The 13,114-nt window shown below is 38.5% G+C and overlaps 1 long non-coding RNA gene across 1 annotated transcript in view; it reads left to right on the top strand.

The window, feature by feature from the left end:
* Positions 1-12,760, top strand: part of LOC135321558 (uncharacterized) — a 941,446-nt gene extending 928,686 nt beyond the window's left edge. Inside the window, exons 14-17 of the long non-coding RNA XR_010381412.1 lie at positions 1,761-1,873; positions 7,217-7,792; positions 10,560-10,660; positions 12,610-12,760. This is a non-coding gene — a long non-coding RNA (uncharacterized LOC135321558). The remainder of the gene's footprint in view (positions 1-1,760; positions 1,874-7,216; positions 7,793-10,559; positions 10,661-12,609) is intronic.
* Positions 12,761-13,114: the final 354 nt, after the last annotated feature.

The raw sequence follows: 13,114 nt of genomic DNA, 5'->3' as shown, positions 1-13,114 counted from the left end.
AGAAACACCAGTGGAAACAAATCTAAAGATGTCATGCACTAGGGCCTTCTGTAATGATCCTTCAGTCTCCCAGCTGGGTCCTCAGTGCAGTATCAGGTCAGTGCCATCCCTATTGTCACATTTTCATGTAGTAGACAAGGCTGATGGAAAGGCTTCAACTTCCCCTTCTGTGCACCCAGATCTCTGCTCTTGGCTCTCTCTTCCTTGTGGCATGGGACCACCAAGACAACCACAGAGCATATCCACACCCTCTGCCTTGGACCCAATAAAAATCACAGTTGTGCCTATGAAATATGCAGGTTCTTTGGCCATGGATTCTGATTTCAACCCGAACTTCCCCTGGGTCTCTCAGACCAAAATTATGATGATTCTGATAGAACCGTGCTTCTCTTCTATTGCAAAAATGCCAAATTGGGCCCTGGACCTGCAGAGATAGTGAATATGTCCATGAGATACCTAGATAATCCACACCATGTGCATCAGCAATGTTGCTTTTTGAATTCAGGTCCCAGGCAGTTCTGTTCCATAGACACTACCAATCACAGAAAACAACACACTCCAACCCCATGAGACTCAGTCTGTGCCATCAGCCTCAGCTCTCTCCCTCAGCTTCAGCAGACATTCCTAGCTCAGCAACAACAGCTCAAGTCAAGGTCTGGGGATTGATTACAGGGATATTTTGTGCTGGTTTCTTTCAGTTCTGTCAGCCAGGCATCTGCTGTGCACTCCTCTCACCCTCATTGGATCTCCTTCAATCCCAACTGATCTCTCTGTGTGTGTCCCAGTAAAAGAGTGTTTTCCCCTTTTTGGCTCCCTCACCAAAAGTCAGGTCCTGCACTGATTTCCTTTTCTACTTTTCTTTTTCCTCCTTCCCAATTTTGTGAGGACCTTTTCTGTCTCTTGAAGTAAGAGACAGAAAAGTTGAAATTGATGTTCAACCAATGTCCAGCAGGTGTCCTGAGCCAAGGGGTGGGTGTACATGGATGAGAGTGAGCTAAGAATGCACTTGTAATCAAGAAAATATATCAAACACAAGAATGTTATATGGGGATTAAGTTTTATAGGAGAAGAGGAATGAAATGAGTTCTGCAAGGGAAACAACTATGTGAAATTCCTGGCTTTTCTAGACCAGTTTGTTTATAATGTGTGTGTTTTTTTTTTTTATATGGATGACATGGTAGATACAAAATCACCTTGGTATTTAATTTAGCTTCCATTGTGTACATTAAAAAGAGTGGTATTTGTAAATCAATATTTATAATGTAAGAAGCACCATCTTTTATAATGATTTAAAGTCAAGATAAAATTTTTACATATTATCTTTTTAAATGGATGAGGAAAGGACACAGTGTTTCAAAATCCTTTAAGAGGGTAGTGGATGAAAAAACATTCAGGCACTATGTTCTAAACTGCCTGGAATCTGAGAACCTGTGCTGACCATTTAACATTATGACCCAGTGAAATGATAAAGCCAGAGTCATTTCAGAAATGTCCAAAAGCTATTTCAAGCATCCCCTGCAATTGGCCACATCCAGAACTCTGAACACAGTAAATGTTCAGTTAACACTAGCTCATTGACAAAATATTTTGGCCATTCAACTGATATCTATTAACAGCATAAATACAATATCCCTTCTTCCTAACTCTAACCTTCAAGGAGATCTTTCAATTTTTCAAATATCAGTCAAAAGTATGTTATTGAATGAAGCCCTCTACTAGATAATAAGTACACTGAATTTTGTTGTTTTGTTCTTTTCCAGATACTGATTAACATGCCAAGTATAATGCCTGGCCCAGGAATCTCAGGAGATGAATCAAATAACTTGACCATGAAGGAGCACTGAGGAGGAGGCAGAGATGATCTCTGGCATGGGTATTATTATAGGCATACTACAAGGCTCAGAGGCAGTGCAGAGGAAGAAATGAGGAGCTCTTGGAAGTGGTGGGCAGAGGGCAAGTGTTTGGAATGTTCTTTAAGAATAGGTACACTTGAACTGACTCTTAAAAGATGAGCAGGTGTTTGACAAGGCAATGTGAACACCACAGATAGAGGGGAGCGAAGCCACCTGGAATCCTTCCTCTCTGCACTGCAAACAGTTTGGGATGGTTGGTGCATATGGCACGTGACTGTGCACATTCTGTCCATGTTGTGTGCACTGATGATTTAGAAATGACAGAAGGGCAAGTGGTGAAGCTGGAGAGTTGCAGAAGCACACAGAGGAAGACTGCCTTACATGGTTCTTCAAGGTATTTGGACATGATCCTGTGGCAAAGCAAGTCATTACATGATTATTAAACTAAGCAGTATTGGTGTGGAATTTGCCTTCCACAACAATTATTTTCCTGCAGTGTGGATGACAAATTTGGGAGGTGGAAGAGGGGAAATAATACAAACTGAACTGCTGGTTGGAAGACAATTATCAGTGGTCCTGGAAAGACTCAAGGCAATCAAGAAGCTGTGAAGGAAGGGTGCTGAAGGGAGGGACCTTAAGGATATGGCCTCTGGACAAACTGATTACTATTGTTTAAGGAGTAGTTTAGTGGGGAGCAAAGCAAAGACAAGCACAAAATGTGTTCTAAGACTTTTGGGGTTATGTAATTGGGTAAATGGTATTGATATTTGCAATATATATATATATATATGGAATCAAAAAATTAGTCACAAGTTTCTGGGAGAGAAAGTATCTTCGGGACCCTAACTCCAGGTCCTCAGTTTTTCTATGAGGCAGGAAGCACAGGTTATGTTATCCCTATTTTATGTCCAAAGGGGTAAACTTTTTGCCTACTATCACATGCAGCAGGTTGGGAAGTTTACTCTCTACCAGGCTTAAGAACAGGTAAACAAGGGAGACAAGAACCATGCTTTCACAGAACTTATATTCTTGTGTTTGTGTTGGGGGGAACAGAATATGAACAAGTCAGCAAGCAATGAACCCAGGTCTGAAGGACTATGATGGTAGCAGGCAGTGGTACTTTATCTAGATATTAGGGAAAGTATCCCTGAGGTCACTCTGGAGCTGACCTTCCGTTGAGAAGGAAGCAGTCATTCAGATTCTTAGGGGAAGAATTTTCTAGGCAGAGAACAGCAATTGAGAAGTCCCTGAGGTCGAAACAACTTTGCTGCACCCTGAGGGTAGAATTCCAATTACAGAGCAATTGAAGAGCTGGGGAAATTCCTAGTTCCAATGGCATTCCTGGGAAGGTGAAAGTGAAAGGCTTGTGACGCCTTAGGGTAAATACCTAGCACAAATACTCTTGGGGAGGGCTGGGAACCTGCCCACCGTGCACAACACTATGCCTCTAGAAACTGCATCATGACTCACAAATGCTTTTGGAAGACAAGCCCTTGCTCAGTTGCCTATTTTGATACCTCATTTAACTAAAACTCATTTAGGTTTGCCTACAGAGATGAACTTAAAAATCTTTAGATGAATGGAATTCATCTTAAATTTATCAGCTCAGAACAAGAAACCACCTACAGTCCGATGGCAGGCAGCTCTTCCCCCGAGGATCAGTCATGCCCTAACATGTTACATGGGAACAGAGCCTCCCAGCCAACTTCCAAACCCCTAAAAGAGACCAGAGAGGCAACATTTTCCCCAAAGGATGCCCCGTTAGCTCAGCTGGACAGGACAAGGAGAAATGGTACCCCACTGCCAAGGTGCCAAGCTGGGTTCTTGTCTATGTGAACCTGGAATGCCTTGGAGAGATGGGACATTGGGGCTGCCTGCTGGCTCTGAGATGGGCCATCACAAGCACAGTCCTGCCTGCTCTCTGGAACACACTGCTCACACCTCTCATCCTGTGGTCATCCTCCACTGCTACTTTGTGGGCTACCTATTCTTCTGCCAACAGTGTTTCTTATGCCACCCCATTCAGCCAAATGGCTTCAAATTCAAATTCTCACTACAGGTAATGCAGATCAACACTCTAACCCTCTCTGAAAAGATCCTACTTTACAGCCAATTTTCTCAGATATCTCTGCTTGGTGTATCAAAAAAAAAGTATGTGAATTTAATATTTATCAATATAGCATGAATACATTATGAAATAATTAGATTATTCCTAAATTATGTAGCCCCTTTCAGAGTATCACATTGAGAAGTTATATATCACGGGCACTTATTTTAAATACAGCCCCAAACCATGAAATGCATTCTTTGGAGTGGTGCTGGAGACTGTGGCATGTTTTGGTCCATGCCAAGGGCAGGCTCACCTTGTGTCTGAGCTCATTTCAAACCATATGCTCATAACATCTCTTTACTTCAACTGACTGGTCAATTTTTTGTTCCTAAAATCACCATTCAACCTTGGATCATAAGATGTTCACACATACTTTCACAGCACCGGTATGTCTCCTTCCTAACAACTTTAATAATGGCAATTTTTCATTTATTTTCAGTGATTGATTCACCTGTCTCCCTCAGTAACTGCGACTTCCACAGCAGCAGGGACCATGTGCATTTCTGCTTACCAATATGTCCCCAGAAACTAGCACAGCTTCTGGGACACAGTAGGGGCTTAACAACTAGCCACTGGGGGAAAGATGTTATGAAATATACTCATTGGTGGAAATGTTTCTGCTTCTAAGAGTGGATCTGCCAAAAATCATTCAAATCAAGGCTAAATAAGGTTAAGGCTCAGCTATGCTGTTTTTTTCTTTAAAAAAAATACAAGAAAGACTTTGCTGCTATTTGGGTTTACACTGATTTTGGAGACAATTATCAAAAGGTTTGACTAACAATTTAACAACACTCATTTGTATATGTATGGAGATGACCAATTTTAAAACTTTTTTTTTAATGGAATAAGAGTTCATTTTCAAAAAGTTTCACCCAGATTAGGCCAAATTTAAAAAGATAAGAAAAACTACCACTTACTTTGTCAGGCGCTCTCTCTCTATTATTTTCATTTAATCCTCATATCTGAATCTTACCCCAGGTCACAGATGAGGAAATGGAGGGAGCAAGAGGCTGGGGTTAGACAGTGACTAAGTGGCAGAACCAGGATTCACATCTAGGTCTATTTGATTCCAAGAGCTTTGTCTTAAATCTAAGCCAAACTTTAAGCTAAAAAATTAATGCTGACATTGAATAATAATGTATTTGTTGCTCCCTCTTATGAAAAGGTACAAGACTACAGCTTAGTACCATCAACTGGGGCAAGTATTTAAAATAGAATTTGGATGCCAATGATGGGGTATCAGGGAAATGAGAAAATTCACAAAAAAGGAATAAGGAGGGATATTAACTAACATTAACCGAAAGCTTGTTTTATGCTAGATACTGTATTAGATGCTTTCATAGTAACATTTATTTTAATCCTAAGACTCCTGTGAGATGGTTAATAACAGTCAAGAAAAAAGTGGTATAGAGTAACTGGTATTTGGCTACTCCAATGCTCCTTTCCCCCTTTCTTCCTAACGATGTGAACCACCCACATTTCAGCTGAGTATTGTCTGGAATAAGGACAACATTCCCCAGTCTCTATTCCAGCTTAGTGAGGTCACAATACTAAATTCTGGTCAATGAAATGTAACAGGAAGTGTATGACAGCCTCTGGGAAATTTCCTTAAGAGATCATAGATGCTTGCCTTCCTCTGTCTCCTTCCCTTCCTTCCTTCCTCCTTTCTACATTGCATGTGATGGATAAAGCTCCATCTAGGGCTATGAGATTGAGGACCTCATCTGATGTTTAGCAAACCTAAAAAGTGGAACCAGCCTAAGCCTCAGGAGATTTTTGAAATCATAATACCAGTTCTGGATTGTCTCTCTAGAAATTTTTTTAATGTGAAAGAGAAACAAACATCACTTTGTTTATGCCACTGTTCTTTGCAGTCTCTGTAACTGGCAGCTAATTTTAAATAATCCAGAAACTTATCCAAAGTGATCATGTAAGGTTCAAACCCAGGCCCACCAGTCTGCAAAGTCCACCCTCTTAGGCAGAAGCCTGAAGAACTCCTGATTATAATCTGCAAAAGATTGGTGGTGGGGGAAGAGTGTGTGTGTGTGTAAAACTGCTGACAAGAATTTGACCGAAGGAAAGAAGGAAAGTTCGAATATGCTCGCAATTCTGCATACCTAAGAGACAATCAAAGGGAATATGCTACTGGACAGTAAAGAATATAGTCTCCATCAGAGGTGGACAGAGAATGATCTGTCACCTCCATGGATCTGGAAAGAGAAAGGAAAGAGAAGCTGTGTCTCTGAAAGATGCTGCTGTATTTTATTTCCCATCTATATTTTATAAATTTCCTATATACATTTATTATTCTGTTCATAGAAAATTCTAAAAGACTCAGTCACTATTTCCACAGCCAAATTTGTCAAAGTGTAAAATTGTGTTTAGAAGTCTCATCATAATTATTAAGCACTCATTCTGTGCCCATCAGTATGCTAGATATCAAGAACAATATCAAAAAGCATCAATATTGGTTTCTGATCTCAAGCAGCTCAGAACTTAGGTGAACTCATAGAAAACAACCAAGTACTACTTACATGAAGAGATGGATCAGTGCAGGTGTTAATAATCAGAAAGAGACTCATGAAAGAGAAGTAAAATTTAGAAAGACCTAAATTCTATATGTTTGCCTTATCTGCCCCAAATATTGTCTTAAAATGACCAATCCACCCTCAGGGCTCAGTCAATCTCTTTCTGGTAACCTGAGAAAATCCAGAAGAAAAAGACATAGAAATACTCTGTATTCTACAGCATCCCATTGGTTTGGGGACATATCTAGTGGTAGGCTCCTCACATTCATATGATAAAGGAGATGACTGTGAGCAGCAATGTGGCCGTTTCCTCTGCCCAATGGCACAAGCAGAGTCACAAATAACAGAAATGAAAGGATCACTACAAATTGTGTTATTGAACTGCATGACCTACATGGAGCAATCAACTCACTCCTAGGTTTGGCAGGGCCTTAATGAGTTGATTCCCTGAAAAACAAAACAAAACAATAAAACCCAAACCAAACCAAAAAACAAAAAAAAAAATTAAAAAAAGAGAGACTCTGAGTGTCATCATCTCTGCTCCATGTGGCTGCCTTGATAAGAGTTCAGATTTCTCTGTGTCATGAGAAAATTTTTATGATTAATGGAAGACAGAATATTATCCAGTATTAACAGTTATTTTCCAATTCTGTATTATAAAATTATTTCTGATAATGGAAAATTCTCTATTTCTTTCAATTAATTAAAACATTGAAATTCTACAGTGTATAAAAGAAAGCACTGGAGTTCTGGAGAGGAGAGGCAGAATACGAAGTTAAACAGGAATCATTATTCCTTTTCTCAGAGGTATGTAATCTACAGGGGAAGCATGCAGCACCTGAAAGGGGAGGAGAGGTTGGTGGGCCATGCAGGGTTGAAGGAGGAGCATAGGAACATGGGTCTGGGAAAGTTTGGCTAGCTTTACAGTGCTCAATTGAAATACTACTTTGCAATATTTTCTCAACACCAGGGTTCAAGTTTGTTAGTCCTACTGAGACATCAGGTCAGAAGAAAAGAACAAAAGTGAGAAGGCATTCATGGCTTTGCATTCTCAGAAAGTCATCCTGCTGGTTCAACTGTGTATGATTGAGCATATTGTCATTGATGAAGAATTTTTATTTATTTTTGATCAAAGACTTCACCATGTTTTCCTGAACTTTTCAATCTCCTGTTTGCAGAGTTTTAATGTGAGCTCTCCTCGGGCCTGGGAGAAATTCTGAGAGTGACCCCTGAGAATGAGCTCAGTGGTGAGAAGTCCAAGGACAGGATGAGGTCGACATTGCAAGTGTTTTTGGAATAAGGTAGGTTGACTAGAAACTGTAATTGTGCAAGGCCAGCTGTGCACTTCTGTGTGAGCTGATCCCTTATCATGGTCCCAGTCTTAAATATTCATGACCAATTACTCTGTGTTCTCAGCCCACTATGCTGATTGACCCTCTGTCTTAACTATATGACATCCCTTCCTTTTATGACAAGTGTTAGGAAGGTGATCTTCCAGGCTCTCCTTCAAGGGAAAAACATGATTTCCTGCAGCAGGATGCCCGCCATCTCCAGCTAATCTGTCTCCTGGGAAGATGTCCAAATATTTCTTTGAAAGTTTCCCATGCATCCCATTTAAAGAATTTGTATTGTCATCTGGGTCCCATATTGGAATCTGCCACACAGGAGCCAGCCAGTTATTGACTATTGTCTCTTTCCCATCCATAAAATGAAGACTTCTAAGAAAATATTTGCAAGTGAAGCCAGGCTGAAAGCTTAGAATTAAAGCAGAGTTAGTGCTCCTTAGCTCCTGTGAAGTGATATAAAAAAAGCCCTGATGGGTTCTGCTAGTGACTGAGACAGTGCTTGCTGGGATCCCTGTAAGAATTCAATCTGTGTTCCCTGGACCATGTTGAAATCTGGGCAAAAGTTTTCCTGATACTGTGAAAACAGCTGGTTTCTGAGGTTCCTCATAGTCAACTTTTTCATTTCTTTGATTTGAAGTAACCCAGGTCTAATACCAGCTAGGCCTTGATTCCATGACCCTCCCATCTTTTATTCCTCAATGACTGTGCGTGTATGTATTTGTGCATATGTGTTTCTTGGCCTAATATTAGGCTATCTGTTAATTGTAATACACATTTAATACTGAACTTCAGTTCTAATCTTAACTGATTCTCTAAGACTAGGACATAATATGTATGCATATGTATGTGTGTGTGTGTGTGTGTATGTATGTATATATACACACATATATATAGTTTGTTAAGAATTTTTAAGAATCAATATAAATTGTAAAAGAACAAGATTCAGAACATTTTAGAAATAGAGGAAAAGATATGAGTCAGAAAGTGTATGAGAATTGGTATCTTGGCTTCTGCTGGTGGCTCTTCTGGCAGTGAGATCTGGGGCAAGCCACTAACAGTCTAGGCAGGAGTTTCTGTTTTCTATGTGTTTAATGTAGCTATCCTGGACTATATCAGAAAAGAAGATAGGAATATTTCATGTTCCAGATATCTCAGACTTCGTTTCATCTTACCACTCATTTATCATCCAACAAATGTTTATTCTATGCCTACTGTGTGCAAAACACTGGACTGGTTTCTGAGGATACATTGGTCCATTTGATGGATGTGGCCTTTGCCCTCCTGGGGTCCACAAGTCTCCAAGCATTCCTCCAGGGACCGTTAGGCTGGACATGATAAATCAGTGGGGACTAACTAAACAAACCCCAGTGTGTCCCTACACCACAGTTCTCTTTGTCTTTGTCTCCTGAATGCTATGTATCCAAATGCAGGCACACCTTCCAGTTATCCACTTATTCTACTAATTTATCTCTGCTAACTTCTTTATCTCCAATTCAGTCTCTCCACCAAATTGTTTTTGGAGGATTTAAAAACAAATAAACATATGCCCTCAAGAAACTTATAGTTTAAAAAAAAATAGAGGCAAATATGTAGCTGGATATATGAGCAAATTCAGGGCTGATTAAAATCTCCTAGTACAGGATATTGACATGGTTCAGAGCCTATGACTCAAATATGCTTTATAATAGCTGAATGTAACCAGGTCACCTTATGAAAAAGAGCAGTATGATAATAACTCAGGCGTCCTTTATCTCATTACAAAATTGAAGGGCAAATGTAGTTGGGTCTTACATTGGTAGATGAAAGAGTGGGCTAAAGTGGAGAGGACTTCCCAGATTTCTCAGAGAAATTGAGACCTAAAGGGCAAATTAAAAAAAAAAAAACTTAAGGCTTAAGGAAGCCTGTTGTTTTTGTGAGCAGAATAGCTTTTTGTGTCTGGTAAAGGCCTCTGTGTAACTGGGGGAGTTACAGACAGATTGATTACAAGTAAAAATGAGGGGGGGAAGCATACTAAAGGATGAAACAAATATGTAAGTGGGTGTAAATTTTATAATTTTACCTTCATCTTTGTGTGAACTTGATTATCAAATAAAATGCCTGGATTTGCTTAATTTACTTAACCAATTCAATAATCAGATACAAAATTTTGTTCTTCAGGGTCCTCAAGGACACAAACACACAAAAAAAGATGTGTGCATTCTGACAAAACATAATCATAATGCAAATAATTTCTATTTATAAACTATTTTATAGTTCATGCATATCACTCAAACAGTGTATTACTGTCATTTCAAAATAACATGCTCTCTCCTCTGTAGTCTGCACACCTGAGAGTGACAGCATCTCTTAGCAGTCCCCAGTTTGCTGAGTCATTCTTTTCATCCTCCTGTACCTCAGGCATCATTCAGAGGCCCAACAGGTTGAGAATTGACAAGTGCTTAACTATTGATCCCTAACTTACTCTGGAGGAATGCTGTAAGACTGTGGACCTCAGGAGGGTAAAGGTCACATCCATCACATAGACTAGCACATCCCCAGAACCTAGTGCATTGTTGTGCATATGGCAGGCACCCAATAAATATTTGTTAGATAATAAATGAATGGGTGAAGTGAAGTCTGAGGCTTCTGAAATGCACATTTTCTCTATCTTGTATAGTGCAGGGTCCTCTCAAGATTTTATCCCTAGCTCTGTCTACATTAACATGTTCTTATTTGATTGAAGAATCAACACACTTAAAGACTGGGATTTGGAAGTGAGAAGGAGTACATGGAAGTGATTCAGGAAGACAAGGAAATGAGACAGAAGTGGCAACATTTGTCAAAGTAAGATAAAAGAATACTTATTACAAGATTACTTATTATATTTCTCATGTCTGTGCATGTCTTCATCTTCACCTTCTGGTAACATATACATCCACGTTGAATTGAGCCATTTTCCCCAAATCGAGGATCTTGTGACTTTGAAGTACCATAATATCTTGAGATTTCTTTGATAATTTTTGACCAATGGGTTCTAGAGATGCTGGAAACCCTGACAGTATAAAATAACAAGACAGTGTAAAAACATGAGTCAGAAAATCATGACTGCCTTTAGACATAGCTACTTAAATATAGTATGGTGACTAAAAGTATGGATTCTGGAGCAAGACTACTTAGACTCAAATCCTGACTTTGCCCTTGTGAGCTGTTTGATTTTTGTTGTTAATTAATTTCTCTGTGCCTTAGTTTTGTATTTCAAAAATGAGTTGTGGTGAGGATTAAATAAACAATACTGTTAGAGCAGTTCTAGGCGTATAGGAAGTGCCATATTAATCTTAGCTCTTGTCGTGATTGTGGGTAAGTCACTTATCCACTCTGGGTTTAAAGTTTCCAGGTATAAAATGAGAGACTTTGACTAGATTTTCTCTAAGGCCCTCCTGAACCTACTGTTTGCAAATGCTTACAGTCCATGTGCTTTTCTACATATATGTATGTAGTTTGTGATAGGAAAGTGCATGATTAGTAAATGCTTTCCTTGATTGATGCAAGGAGATGTTATTAGGGGATTGAGACAGTCTTCTTCACTAGGCCAAATTCCTTGAGGGTAAGAGTGTATCTTTTCCTCCTCAGGATCCCAAGGCCTAATGTGGTGCCTGGGGACAGTGGGTGCTCTGTAAACTGTTAATGGATATGGAATAAATGCCTATGTCTTGTGTACCCAGATATATGGGAATGGGAAATGGTTGTAACTCCTTCCTAGGCCTTATCTCAATTAAAGCTACTTACATTGAATATTCAAAAAACATTAGTGCTCTCTACTGGAGACATTCCTAGTACAGAAATTCAAGTTTGAGTTTTTGATGGCAAATTCTGATTTGAGTTTATAAGTCCTGGATTTGAGAAGTAGGGTATAGCAGATACACATAGTTTACTGTGTTGCAAGCACAGATTTGGTGTTATGGCACTGAGGATGGCATGATCAGCATTAAAATGCCAAGTCTCATTTCTTTGCCATGTATTTATGCACTTTTTCCAGAGCAGATTTATCTATAGATTTGTACACATGTTGTGTTTGCTCTGATTCATTTTAAGTAAAAAAAAAAAAAGAGAGAGAGAGAGAGACATAGCATTAATTGAAAAAGTAATGTTAAGAAAATGAAAAGACAACCCACAAAATGGTAGAAAATATTCACAAATAATATATCTGATAAGGGACTTGTATCCAGAGTTCATAAAAACAAAACTAAGCAAAACAATAGGATTTACATTTCTCATTTAAGTTATTATTTTCTCTACACCACAAGTCTTTTTTTGGCATTACTGTTTTCTTTTTCATTAATTGAATATTTTCTAATATTACTTTTTAACTTCTTTAATGATTTTCTTGCTATATATATTTAGTTATTTACTTAGTGATTGCTTTATGCCTTACCAAATATGTCTTATCAAAAACAGTTTCACAATTACACCAGCAATTTCAGAGAATGTAGAAACAGCATTCCCATATAGCTCTACTCTCTTTTCTTTCTTACTGTGGTATTCTTGTCATAGGTATTATCTCTATGCATGTTATAAGCCCGACAGTACATCATTATAATTATTATTCCTTTATGTAATTTTATGTCTTTTAAAGAAGCTGAGAGGAGAAAAGAGAGCAAGTTTATACGTATAATTTTTCTTTTTTTTAAATTGAGTTATAGTCAGTTTCCAGTGTTGTGTCAGTTTCCAGTGTAGAACACAATTTTTATGTTATATGTATAATTTTTCTCATATTAGCCTTCTTTCCATTTCAGGTTCTATGCATTTGTTCCTTTGGATTCAAGTGAAACATCTGGAGTCAATTCTTAACCCAATGTTGGTTTGTTCTCACCAACCTCTTTGCCCTGCTATTGGAAAATATATTACATTTCTGTATGTTATATTCCCAGAAATACAATTAAATGTATACTGCTTTATGATATTTAAACAAGATAAGAAAGGATAAGAAATAGGCAATTATACTCCTTTATAATTGCATAATTACCTTTATCAGTGTTCTTTGTTTTGTGTGTGTGTGTATTCAAATTACTGTCTTGGGTCACTTGCTTTCAGCCTGAAGAACTAACTTTAGTATGTCTTGTAAGGTAGGTCTACTGGCAGCAGATTCTTTCAGATTTTGTTTTCCAAATGTCTTTTTATTTCATCTTCACTTTTAAATGATAATTTTGCTGGATATATGATTCTTGATTAAGAGCTTTTAAAATTTGAGGGCTGAGAATAGGTTATCCTATTGCCTTCAGCCCTCTATTGTTTCTGATG

The sequence above is a fragment of the Camelus dromedarius genome, chromosome 6 (assembly GCF_036321535.1).
Source record: "Camelus dromedarius isolate mCamDro1 chromosome 6, mCamDro1.pat, whole genome shotgun sequence".
In the NCBI taxonomy this organism is placed as follows: Eukaryota; Metazoa; Chordata; class Mammalia; order Artiodactyla; family Camelidae; genus Camelus; species Camelus dromedarius.
This window is presented reverse-complemented; position numbering and strand designations above follow the sequence as displayed.